At 43.2% G+C, this 13,147-nt stretch overlaps 1 long non-coding RNA gene across 1 annotated transcript; it reads left to right on the forward strand.

Annotated features, from left to right (window-relative positions):
- The first annotated feature begins 3,698 nt into the window (after positions 1-3,698).
- LOC129716007 (uncharacterized) lies at positions 3,699-7,690 on the forward strand. Its single transcript, XR_008726583.1, has 2 exons — positions 3,699-4,338; positions 7,530-7,690. It is a non-coding gene; the product is annotated as an uncharacterized LOC129716007 (long non-coding RNA).
- Positions 7,691-13,147: the final 5,457 nt, after the last annotated feature.

Here is a 13,147-nt window from a genome sequence, read left to right on the forward strand (position 1 = left end):
TCTACAGAACATTGAAAAATTATCAACAATGCATCCACGATTTCTAGAGCCACTTCTTTAAGTACCCTGGGATGAAGACCATCAGGCCCCGGGGATTTATCACCCATCAGGCCCATCCGTCCGCCCAACACAATTTCCTGCCTCATGTGGATTTCCTTTAGTTCCTCCGTCACCCCAGATGCTCTAGCCACGACTATATCAGGAAGCACGGAGAATAAGCTAAAATAAATTCGGCATCAATTCAGTATATTCAAAGGTGGGTATTACTATCACTGACATTACTGTACAACGATCATTATTTGGGAAACTTGTAAAAATGATCAGAATCAGGACAAAACATTGAGATGCGGATTTATAAAAAAATAATTATTCTGCTCACTTACCGGGGAGACCAACGATGACAATGATCACCTACCAGATTTTCTCCACATTATGATATGTGTCTATTATTCTCTGCTCCATGCCACGTCCTGTAATCTCCAGGAATGAAATGCTGGGGCAGGAATATCCCGGGAATTTTATACCATTTACCGCCTCCACCGGGACAGTGAAATTTCAACAGAGTTAAAAATAGAGATTATGATTTATTTTTTCGTAAACAGATTACATCAGCGCAGTGAAATCCACGTTGTTAACACGGTGTGGTTATTTGTTTAATTACGGTTGCGAAACACCAAATAATAAGAATTGTGGGATGGCATTTGGGAGCGGCTTTGTTCCAGCAAAGGGAATACTGTTTAACACTTCATCAGATCCAACTCTGTACTTCAAGTTACTTGTCTGATTCACTTCAGAACGCTTCATTTAACACGGTGGTCTCAAATCCCTGGCATTGTCTCGGGGCTTCTGGTGCCAAGTTTCAAGATGGACGGCGACGAAAGGTGGAGGAATTAATTCCTCAGACCTAACTGGACATTACACATTACCTCGCCACTCAATATAATCACGGTTCATCAGGTTGTATCCTTAACCCCAGAATCCCAGCGACGCTGGTAACCACACACTTTGCTTGCCTGGAATGTATCTTATTTTGCCTTCATCTCCTCTGAGGAAATCCTAAAAGTGTAATGTGGATAATTGTGAGCCTTGTGTGGCAAGAACACGAAGACAGATTATGATCGGAATGGTGTCATCTTAAGAAGAGCGGAGGTGCAACGAGACCTGGTTGAGCGTGTACATCAGTCACTGAAAGTAGGCATGCAGGTTCAACGGGCAGTGAAGAAAGCAGGTGGCATGTTAGCCTTCATTTCGAGCGGATTTGAGTTTAGTGCAAGATGATCCTACTGTATTTTTACATGGCCCTGATAAACCACACCTATGTGCAATTTCGATCTCCTAATTTGAGGAAGGACATTATGGGTGTTGAGGGAGTGCAGCGTCGGTTCAGGTTAATTCCCGGGATGGCCGGACTGATGTATGAAGACATAATGGGTCGACTGGGTATGTATTCACTGGAATTTAGTAGAATGAGAGGGTATCTCATAGAAACATATATACCTTCTTAAAGTATTTGAAACGTTAGATGATGGAAACATGTACCGGATGTTGGGGGAGTTCAGAACAGGTGGTCATAGTTTAAGAATATGAGGCCATTTAGGACAGAGATGAAGAAATAATTATTCACCCAGTGAGTTGTGAATCTGTGGGATTCTCTGCCACATAAAGCAGTGGTGGCCAAGTCACAGAGAGTTTCAAGAGTATTAGATTTAGCTCTTAGGATGTTGGTGAAAGTACGACGTTGGTTTGATTTTAGATTATCAGCCATGATCATATTGAATGGCGTGCTGGCTCGAAGGGCCGAATGGCCTACTTCTGCACTTATTTATTTATGTGTCTATGTTTTTCACAACCGCATTCTCCAGCTTTCGCACCACAGCACCCGACACCCCCACCCGCTGTCAAGCTCCGCCTTAAATATATCCATTGATCTGTGTGGCAATGAATCCCACAGATTCAACACCCTCTGGCTGAAGAAATTCTTCATCAACCCCATTCTAAAGTTACGACCTTTCATTCTGAAACTGTGCGCTCTGGTCATAGTCTCTGCTATGCAGGCTTTTCACAATTAGGTGGCCACAGTTTAAGAAAATGGGTAAGCCATCTTATATCCATATTACTAAAACTCAGTTCTTGACCGCTTTTCCCGATCTGTGCTGCGATTTCCGAGAGAACGCCGCCACCTACGGCCGTCATTTTTGGCCACCTCAGAGCCCCCCTCTGCCGCATGTGTGCCGAGGATTTTTCCCCTCGATGAAATATGACCGAGATATTAATGTTTTTACATCATTCCCCATTCTCTCTGCTGCCCCCGCTGGCGGCAGGGGAGGGAGGGGCTATAAAACCCGGAAGCGTCCCGCTTCAAACACTTTCTTCCCGGCCACGAAGTGAAAGGGTCACGGCTCTCTGAGCTGCAGCTCTGCTCCCAGGTGAGTGCTTTTTCAGCCAATTGATATGTATGTTATTCACCATGCTCTGAGGTTTCTTGGCATTTTGTTGGAAAGAGTTTGTATATTTGTCTATCTATATTGTGTTTGAACTGTGAATTGAAAATAAAAAGCATTTGCATTTGTCTATTTGTCTATCTATATTGTGTTTGAACTGTGAATTGAAAATAAAAAGCATTTGCATTTGTCTATTTGTCTATCTATATTGTGTTTGAACTGTGAATTGAAAATAAAAAGCATTTGCATTTGTATATTTGTCTATCTATATTGTGTTTGAACTGTGAATTGAAAATAAAAATTTGCATTTGTATATTTGTCTATCTATATTGTCTATCTATTTGTATATTTGTCTATCTATATTGTGTTTGAACTGTGAATTGAAAATAAAACGCATTTGTTATTGTTATAAAGCGTTTTGCAAATTTGTTTCTCTTGGGTTTTAAAATGGTTGCACCGGTTTTCAGGTAACTAAAGCATGATGTCTATTGTGTTTGAAATGGTGATGTAAATTGAAATGCATTTGTTGCAACGTTTTCAGGCGAGTAATGCGCGAAAGAACCTTTTTTATTTCGATCAGACTGTGTTTAAATTTAAAATTGGCGGACATTTTGTGATTTTGGCGGTTTGAAGATGGCGGCGATGACGTCATTTCCGACGATTGGTAAGATGGCGGCGATGACGTCATTTCCGGCGATCGGTAAGATGGCGGCGATGGCGTCATTTCCGGTCGGAGGCAAGATGGCGCTGAAGACAAGAGAGGGAGAGAGAGAGAATATGTGTGTGTGTGTGTATATATGTGTGTGTGTGTGTGTGTGTGTGTATGTGTGTGTGTGTATGTGTGAATATATATGTGTGTGTGTGAATATATATGTGTGTGTAAATATATATATGTGTGTGTGTGTGTGAAAATATATGTGTGTGTGAATATATATGTGTGTGTGAATATATATATGTGTGTGTGAGAATATATATGTGTGTTTGCGTGAGTGTGTGTGTGAATAGGGGGTTCCACGTAAGGTCACAAGGTAATAGGACGTGACGAACGGAGATGCTCAAACCATCTGAAGATATCCGTCACTTCCAGTATATGTTATTAATGTAAGAAACGCGTACTTTCCTATCTGTTAAAAATCGCCCAAATGTTGAATTTGTGCTCTGAAAAAAAAGTGTGGAAGTTGGGATAAGTGTGAGAGACATATACCCAACATTAGTATTGCAAACGTGAAATGAAATGTAGGTAAAGAGATGCGAGAATTGAAGGGACAACAGCAGCTAAAGTGCTTGGTAAAGACTGGCTGTGCAGATATCGTAATTGAAAATATTGGAATTATCGTGTTTGCTTACTGCATTTCATCAACAGTAAGGCATTATTCGTGTTGTTTCTTGATTCCTTTGGTATCTAAAAATTCTCAGAAGTGACAAATCTGGCTATACATTTTTCTTCAGATGCGTTTTCATTTTGTACGTAAAAACCCACTTGAGAACCATGGGCGATTTATTAAAAAAAACACAGCCAGATTTATCACTTCTGAAACTTTTTAGATGCCAAAGGAATCAAGAAAAAACACAAATAATGCTTTAGTGTTGATGAAATGTAGTGAGCAAACGGCCAATGTTCGCTAAGCACTCTGTCTGTTGTCCCTTCAGCTCTCACTTATATCTACTGTCATTTCTCCTCACGTTTGGAATTCTGAAGTAGGCTAAATGTCTCACATGCTCATCCCGATTTCCATAATTATTTGCAGCGCAAAAATTGACATTTTCGACGGGTTTTAACGGATCCGCTACGTTCAGATTCAGATTCAGATTGAACTTTAATTGTCGTTGTCAGTGTGCAGTACAGAGACAACGAAATCGGTTAGCATCTCCCTGGAAGATGGAGTTGGAAACAATGGTAACTGCCTACCTGCAGTACATCGCGTGTAATCCATTTGGTGTAGCGTAGCAACAGTACGGGGCATGGGTCGTGACCCGACTGCCGTGAAACCTCCCTCTGTGTGTGAATGTGTGTGTGTGTGTGTGTGTGTGTGTGTGTGTGTGTGTGTGTGTGTGTGTGTGTGTGACAATGTGCGTGTGTCTATATTTATGTGTGTACATGTGTGTGTGCGATTATGTGTATGTGTGTGTGTGTGAATACAAGTGTCTGTGTATGTGTGTGTGTGAATAAGAGTGTGTGTGCATATGTGTGTGAGTGCATGTGAATATATGTGTGTGTGTGTGAAATAATATAACATTTCGTAGTTCAGAGCTTATTTGTTAAGTTTAATAGTGTGATGGCTGTCAGGAAGAAGCTGTTCCTCAATGTAGATGTTACAGTTTTCAGTTTAAATAAGTCGGACGTGACTCCAGAAGTCGGGCATCAGTCGGTCCACAAGCTGTGAGGGTCAGTCCAACGGCCATGAGTTAATCCCAAGGCAGTGAGTCCACACGTCATGAGTAAATCGCTCACTGCCCCCACTCCTGCACTGATACATCAAGACGCTGCCCTCCGCCTGGCTATAGGATGCACCCCCTACTGAAGCTGTCCACATCCCTTGCATGAGGACACCCCACCCCTTTCTCATCAGTTCACGGCAACCCCCGCCTGAAGCTGCCCTTGGCTGCACGACATTTACCACCCATAGGGGCATTGCCATGAGGTGGGGGGTGAGTCTGTATATGTGTGTGTGTGATTAAGTCTGTGTGTGCGTGTGTGTGATTGAGTGAGTCCATGGGTATGCGTGTGTGTGTATGAGTACGTGTGTATGAGGCTATGTGTGGGTCTTTGTGTGAATGTGAGTGTCATTGAGTTTGTGTGTGCGTGAACGAGTCTGTTTGTGAATATGTGTATGAGAATGTGTGTGTGTGTGTGAGTTTGTGTGTATGTGTGAGAATGTGTGTGTGTGTGTGTGAATATGTGCGTGTGTGTGTGTGAATATGTGCGTGTGTGTGTGAATATGTGCGTGTGTGTGTGTGAATATGTTCGTGTGTATACGTGTGTGTCTGAACGTGTGTGTATGAATATGTGTGTGTACGTGTATGTGAGTGAATGTTTGTGTGTGTGTATGAATATATGTGTGAGTGCGTGTGAATATATATGTGTGTGTGTGAAATAATATAGTATTTCGTAGTTCAGAGCTTATTTGTTAAGCTTAATAGCATAATGGCTGTCAGGAAGAAGCTGTTCCTCAATGTAGATGTTACCGTTTTCAGTTTACAAAAGTCGGACGTGACTACAGAAGTTGGGCATCAGTCAGTCCACAAGCCGTGAGAGTCAATCTGTCTAAAGGGCATGAGTTAATCCCAAGGCAGCGAGTGTGTCCACAGGTCATGAGTAAATCGCTCACTTCCCCCTCTCCTCCACTGACATGCCCCACATCCGCCTGGTAATAGGATGCACCCCCTACTGAAGCCGCCCTCATCCCCTGCATGAGCCCCCCACCCCCATCAGCTCACGAGAACCCCCACCTGAAGCTGTGCCCCTCCCTTGGCTGCACGCTGTTTACCACCCCCTACCCCACCCTGACAGCCCCTACCTCAAAAAAATGTTGTGCACAAAATCGTCAGTGTTCATTAACAACTGAAATTGTCTTTGGGCTGCTTTTTCAACATCATGTCAGGAAATGCAATGTGATGCGGCTATTGCTGTAGTATCCTCTAGGATAGCAGCTACATTTCTGTCTGGTGGAAGAACGACACATTCTCGATTCTAGATACCCATCCAAGCGGCCGTGGTATGCAGATGATACTAAGATAGGTGGGGTTGTGGGTAATGAAGTAGAGTTTCAAAGTCTACAGAGAGATTTATGCAAGTTGGAAGAGTGGGCCGAAAGATGGCAGATGGAGTTTAATGCTGATAAGTGTGAGGTGCCACATCTTGGCAGGACAAATCAAAATAGGACGTACATGGTAAATGGTAGGGAATTGAAGAATGTAGGTGAACAGAGGGATCTGGGAATAACTGTGCACAGTTCCCTGAAAGTGGAATCTCATGTAGATAGGGTGGTAAAGAAAGCTTTTGGTGTGCTGGCCTTTATAAATCAGAGCATTGAGTATAGAAGTTGGGATGTAATGTTTAAACTGTACAAGGCATTGGTGAGGCCAGTTCTGGAGTATGGTGTACAATTTTGGTCACCTAATTATAGGAAGGATGCCAACAAAATAGAGAGAGTACTGAGGCGATTTACTAGAATGTTGCCTGGGTTTCAGCAACTAAGTTACAGAGAAAGGTTGAACAAGTTAGGGCTTTATTCTTTGGAGCGCAGAAGGTTAAGGGGGGCTTGATAGAGGTTTTTAAAATGATGAGAGGGATAGACAGAGTTGACGTGGAAAAGCTTTTCGCACTGAGAGTAGGGAAGATTCAAACAAGGGGACATGACTTGAGAATTCAGGGACTGAAGTTTAGGGGTAACATGAGGGGGAACTTCTTTACTCAGAGAGTGGTAGCTGTGTGGATTGAGGTTCCAGTGAAGGTGGTGGAGGCAGGTTCGTTTTTATCATTTTAAAATAAATTGGATAGTTATATGGATGGGAAGGGAATGGAGGGTTATGGTCTGAGCGCAGGTATATGGGACTAGGGGAGATTATGTGTTCGGCACGGACTAGAAGGGTCGAGATGGCCTGTTTCCGTGCTGTAATTGTTATATGGTTATATGATACATTGTGCAACATCGAGAAGAACTCTAAGATGGCACATTTCACGAGGCAAGTGAAAGTCAATGTTTGGGATGAATGGCCAATGATTAGGAGAGAATGCTTTGAAGTTGTGGACAGAACTCTTCCAGATGTCTTCAGCAACACCAAGCATTTTGGTGCCCCCCTGCCAGTACAGGCCTCAGTGACTGAGCTGCCAGCCCAAAAATCCATTCCGCCCACAAACTCCATACTAGCCCTCTGGAAACCAGTACCTTTGGCCCAACATACTAGCTCAACAGAAATATGAAGGGAAATGTCAAAGGTTTCCTGAAGGATGGAACATCGCCCAAGAATGTTGTCATTAATAGCGTGCTTCGTTGAATGATGACTTCTGAGATATTCTCAGATTTTCCTTCTTAAAATTTGACCGCTGACTTTCTCTATATTAGAATTGTCTCTTTTTATCACCAGGAAATAGTCATGAAGAGGCAGTGAGCAGCAGAACACAACAAGACGCAACAAGACACAACAAGTAAAAACTTAATAAATCTCATCTTTAAAATTTAAATTGTTCTTATATTTTAAGAGTCATTTACATTTTAACCTTTAATAAAACCTTTTTGCACCTTTAATGCCGTGTGTTCTTCGTCACAATAGAACCTAATAGGCAGGCATCGCTGCTCTGTGGGAGAGACACTAAGAGTGCATGGGGGGGGGGGGCGATTGTTTGGAGATGCACTGAATGTGTGGGTGGGAGGGGAATGGCAAGGAGCAGAGTGGTGGTGAGGTGGGATGACTGAGTGAACTGCCAGCGCACCAGGCGTGAGTGACTGCACTGCCTGCCCACGAGCAGTGAGCTAGTGAACTGCCAGCCCAATAATCCATCAAGTCCACCCTCTCCCCCTTCTCTCTCTTAATGTTTGTCACCTGTTTTTGGCACAATTTCTGGCAGTTTCTCATCCGCCAGCCTGCCAGGTCCGAGTGATTGTACTGCCTCAGTGACTGAGCTGCTAGCCCAAAAATCCATTCGGCCCACAAACTCCATGCTAGCCCTCTGGAAATCAGTACCTTCGGCCCACAAACTCCATACTAGCCCTCTGGAAATCAGTACCTTTGGCCCACAACACTCATACTAGCGCAACAGAAAGCCCCCTTCCCACTGGCCAGCAATATTGAAATTGCTGCAGAGGTGGAATATTGTGTTGGGTATCCAGCCCTCCCGTGTGATGCCGGGACCCAACGGGTCCCACTTAGTCTAGTCTATATTACTAAAACTCAGTTCTTGACCGCTTTTCCCGATCTGTGCTGCGATTTCCGAGAGAACGCCGCCACCTACGGCCGTCATTTTGGCCACCTCCCTCAGAGCCCCCCTCTGCCGCATGTGTGCCGAGGATTTTTCCCGTCGATGAAATATGACCGAGATATTAATGTTTTTACATCATTCCCCATTCTCTCTGCTGCCCCCGCTGGCGGCAGGGGAGGGAGGGGCTATAAAACCCGGAAGCGTCCCGCTTCAATCACTTTCTTCCGGACCACGAAGTGAAAGGGTCACGGCTCTCTGAGCTGCAGCTCTACTCCCAGGTGAGTCCCCTGCATGTGCTTTTTCAGCCAATTGATATGTATGTTGTTCACCATTCACCATGGTCTGAAGTTTCTTGGCATTTTGTTGGAAAGAGTTTGTATATGTGTCAACCTATATTGTCTTTTGAAATGTGTATCGAACATGAAATGCATTTGTATATTTGTCTATCTATATTGTGTTTGAACTGTGAATTGAAAATAAAAACCATTTGCAAATTTGTCTATCTATATTGTGTTTGAACTGTGAATTGAAAATAAAAAGCATTTGCAAATTTGTCTATCTATATTGTCTTTTGAAATGTGAATTGAAAATAAAAAGCATTTGTATATTTGTCTATCTATATTGTGTTTGAACTGTGAATTGAAAATAAAAACAATTTGTTTATTTGTTTATCTATATTGTATTTGAAATGTGAATTGAAAATAAAAAGCATTTGTTATTGTTATAAAGCGTTTGCAAATTTATTTCTCTTGGGTTTTAAAATGGTTGCACCCGTTTTCAGGTAACTAAAGCATGATGTCTATTGTGTTTGAAATGGTTATGTCAATTGAAATGCATTTGTTGCAACGTTTTCAGGCGAGTAATGCACGAATGAAGCTTTTTATTTCGACCAGAACTGTGTTTAAATTTTAAATTGGCGCTCATTTTGTGATTTTGGCTGTTGCAAGATGACGGTGATGACGTCATTTCCGGCGATAGGTTAGCCAGCGGCGATGACGTCATTTCCGGTCGGATGCGAGGCGGCGGCGATGACGTCATTTCAGGTCGGAGGCAAGATGGCGTCTTCCCACAGAGAGCACGAGGTGTTGAATAAAGTGGCTGTTTGTTGCAGCCACAGCGGCAATTGTGTTTCAGCAAAAGCTGCAATTGTGTTGCAGCCAAAGCTGCATTGCCTTTCAGCCACAGACTACAACAGGATTTGAAGATTCGTTCAAATATTCGGCTGCTTTCTCTATGGTAAGTGTGTTTGTTGGACGTTATTTAAAAGCAGCATTTTGTTTCAGCAAAAGATTCTACAGCAGGATTTGAATATTCGTTTTGCACAGTGTATTTTAGTGTTGTGTGTGAATGTGTGTGTGTGAATATATATATATATGTGTGTGTGTGTGAATATATGTGTGTGTGTGAATATATATATATGTGTGTGTGTGAATATGTGTGTGTGTGTATGTGTGAATATGTGTGTATGTGTGAATGTGAATATATGTGTGTGAATATATGTGTGTGTGTGTGAATATAATGTGTGTGTGTGTTTGAATATATATGTGTGTGAGTGTGTGCATATATGTGTGTGTGTGTGTGAATATGTGTGTGTGTATTTGTGAATATATCTGTGCGTGGATATATGTGTGTGAATATATATATATATATATATGAATATATACGAGTGTGTGTGTGTGAATATATATGAGTGTGTGTGTGAATATATATGAGTGTGTGTGTGAATATATATGAGTGTGTGTGTGAATATATATGTATGTGTGCGTGAATGTGTGTGCATATATATGTGTGTGTGTGTGAATATGGGGTTGCACGTAAGGTCACGAGGTCATAGGACTTGACGCAAGGAGCCGCTCAATCCATCTGGAAGACATCCGTCACTTCCAGTATATGTTATTAATGCAAGAAACGCGTACTTTCCTATCTGTTAAAAACCGCCAAAATGTTGAATTTTTGCTCTGAAAAAACAGCAGCAGCAGCTAAAGTGCTTGGTAAACATTGGCTGTGCAGATATCGTAATTGAAAATATTGGAATTATCGTGTTTGCTCACTGCATTTCATCAACAGTAAGGCATTATTCGTGTTTTTTCTTGATTCCTTTGGTATCTAAAAATTCTCAGAAGTGATAAATCTGGCTGTAAATTTTTCTTCAGATACGTTTTCATTTTGTACGTAAAAACCCACTTGAGAAACATGGGCGATTTAAAAAAATAAAATTAAAATAAAAGATTAAAAAAACAGCCAGATTTATCACTTTTTAGATGCTAAAGGAATCAAGAAAAAACACAAATAATGCTTTAGTGTTGATGAAATTTAGTGAGCAAACGGCCAATGTTCGCTAAGCACTCTGTCTGTTGTCCCTTCAGCTCTCACTTCTATCGACCGTCATTTCCCCTCAGTTTCGGAATTCTGAAGTAGGCTAAATGTCTCAAATGCTCGTCCCGATTTCCATCATTATTTGCAGCGCAATAATTGACATTTTCGGCTGGTTTTAACGGACCTGCTACGTTCAGATTCAGATCCAACTTGAATTGTCGTTGTCAGTGTACAGTACAGAGACAACGAAAGGCGGTTAGCATCTCCCTGGAAGATAGAGTTGGAAGCAATGGTAAGTGCCTTCCTGCAGTACATCCCCCATTTCTCATCAGCTGACGAGAATCCCCACCTGAAGCTGTGCCCCTCCCTTGGCTGCTCGATGTTCACCCCCCCCCCCCACCCCACCCTGACAGCCCCTACCTCAAAAAAATGTTTTGCACAAAATCTTCAGTGTTCATTAACAACTGAAATTGTCTTTGGGCTGCTTTTTGAACATCTGCTCATGTCAGGAAATGTTATGTGATGTGGCTATTGCTGTAGTATCCTCTAGGATAGCAGCTACATTTCTGACTGGTGGAAGAACGACACATTCTCGATTCAAGATACCCATCCAAGTGTCCGAGGATACATTGTGCAACATCGAGAAGAACTCTAAGACGGCCCATTTCACGAGGCAAGTGAAAGTCATTGTTTGGGATGAATGTCCAATGATTACGGGAGAATGCTTTGAAGTTGTGGACAGAACTCTTCCAGATGTCTTCAGCAACACCAAGCATTTTGGTGCCCCCCTGCCAGTACAGGCCTCAGTGACCGAGCTGCCATCTCTCAGTGACTGTGCTGCCAGCCCAAAAATCCATTCCGCCCACAAACTCCATACTAGCCCTCTGGAAACCAGTACCTTTGGCCCAACATACTAGCTCATCAGAAATCTGAAGGGAATTGTCAAAGGTTTCCTGAAGGATGGATCATCGCCCAAGAATGTTGTCATTAATAGCGTGCTTCAATTGAATAATGACTTCTGAGATATTCTGAGATTTTCCTTCTTACAATTTGACCGCTGACTTTCTCTATATTAAAATTGGCTCTTTTTATCAACAAGAAATAGTCATCAAGAGGCAGCGAGCAGCAGAACACAACAAGACGCAACAAGGCACAACAAGTAAAAACTTAATAAATCTCATCTTTAAAATTTAAATTGTTCTTATATTTTAAGAGTCATTCACATTTTAAACTTTAATAAAACCATTTTACAATTTTAATGCTGTGTGTTCTTAATCACAATATAACCTAATAGGCAGGAATGGCTGCTCTGTGGGAGAGCCACTAAGAGTGCATGGGGGGAGGTTGTTTGGAGATGCACTGAATGTGTGTGTGGGAGGGGAATGGCAAGGAGCAGAGTGGGGGGGTTGAAGGTAGGTGGGGTGACTGAGTGAACTGCCAGCGTACCAGACGTGCGTGACTGCACTGCCAGCTCACGAGCCGTGAGTTAGTGAACTGCCAGCCCAAAAATCAATTTGGCCCACAAACACCATACTAGCCCTCTGGAAATCAGTACCTTCGGCCCACAACACTCGTACACGCGCAACAGAAAGCCAGAAAGCCCCCCCCCCCCCCCCCCCAGGTCCCCCCCCCCCACCACTGGCCTGCCATATTGCATTCGGTGAGATGGAGAGGTGGAGAGGGGCAATATTTGTGCTGGGTGTCCAGCCCTCCTGTGTGATGTGTGCAGCCAGCCCAACGGGAGACTCTCTCTCTCGCTCTCTCGCTCTCTCGCTCTCTCGCTCTCTCGTTCTCTCGCTCTCTCTCGTGTTTATTAAAGCAACCAGAGACTGCGGACACCTGTAGGATGCTGTCATGAGGGCGCGGATTTATTAATGAGCCGAAGCACAGAAGCGAACGGATATTTCAGCCCCCTCTTCACCTCCTCTCTAAATTTAGACTGGGTCACCGCGTAAATAAATGTGTTCGTGCAGCAGCTGAGATTGCTCAGGAGTTGCGAGAAGTCGTCGACGATGTGAGCAGCAACATTCGGACCATCCGAAGCTCCTTTGAATATATTGTAGACGAAGTTTAATACAAACGTCATCCATAGCACGATGAAGCTTCCGGAGATGGCGAAGAGTAAAACCATTGATTTTCTCCTGCTCTCCATCTCGGGGTCAGTGCGGTCCAACCCCTTGCTCTGACCCCTCAGCCGCTGACGGCCCCGACTGGCGATTAAAATGTGCCGGACTGTCAGACCATTGAGCATGAGAATTACAACGAAAGGGACGATCGGAGTCAAAACCCCCTGGAGGTACTCGTACACCACCCATCCGGGGTCAGTATGATAACTGGCCATAGTTTTACAGCGCCATGGGACATTGTCGATGATCACAAAGGGTACATATATGAAGTAGAGGGGAACGTTTTTCAGACAGAACAGAACGCCGACTGTTGCGAGAACCGCAGCCGCTGTTTTCCCGGTGCA

Source organism: Leucoraja erinacea, unplaced genomic scaffold, assembly GCF_028641065.1.
Source record: "Leucoraja erinacea ecotype New England unplaced genomic scaffold, Leri_hhj_1 Leri_1595S, whole genome shotgun sequence".
Classification (NCBI taxonomy): domain Eukaryota; kingdom Metazoa; phylum Chordata; class Chondrichthyes; order Rajiformes; family Rajidae; genus Leucoraja; species Leucoraja erinaceus.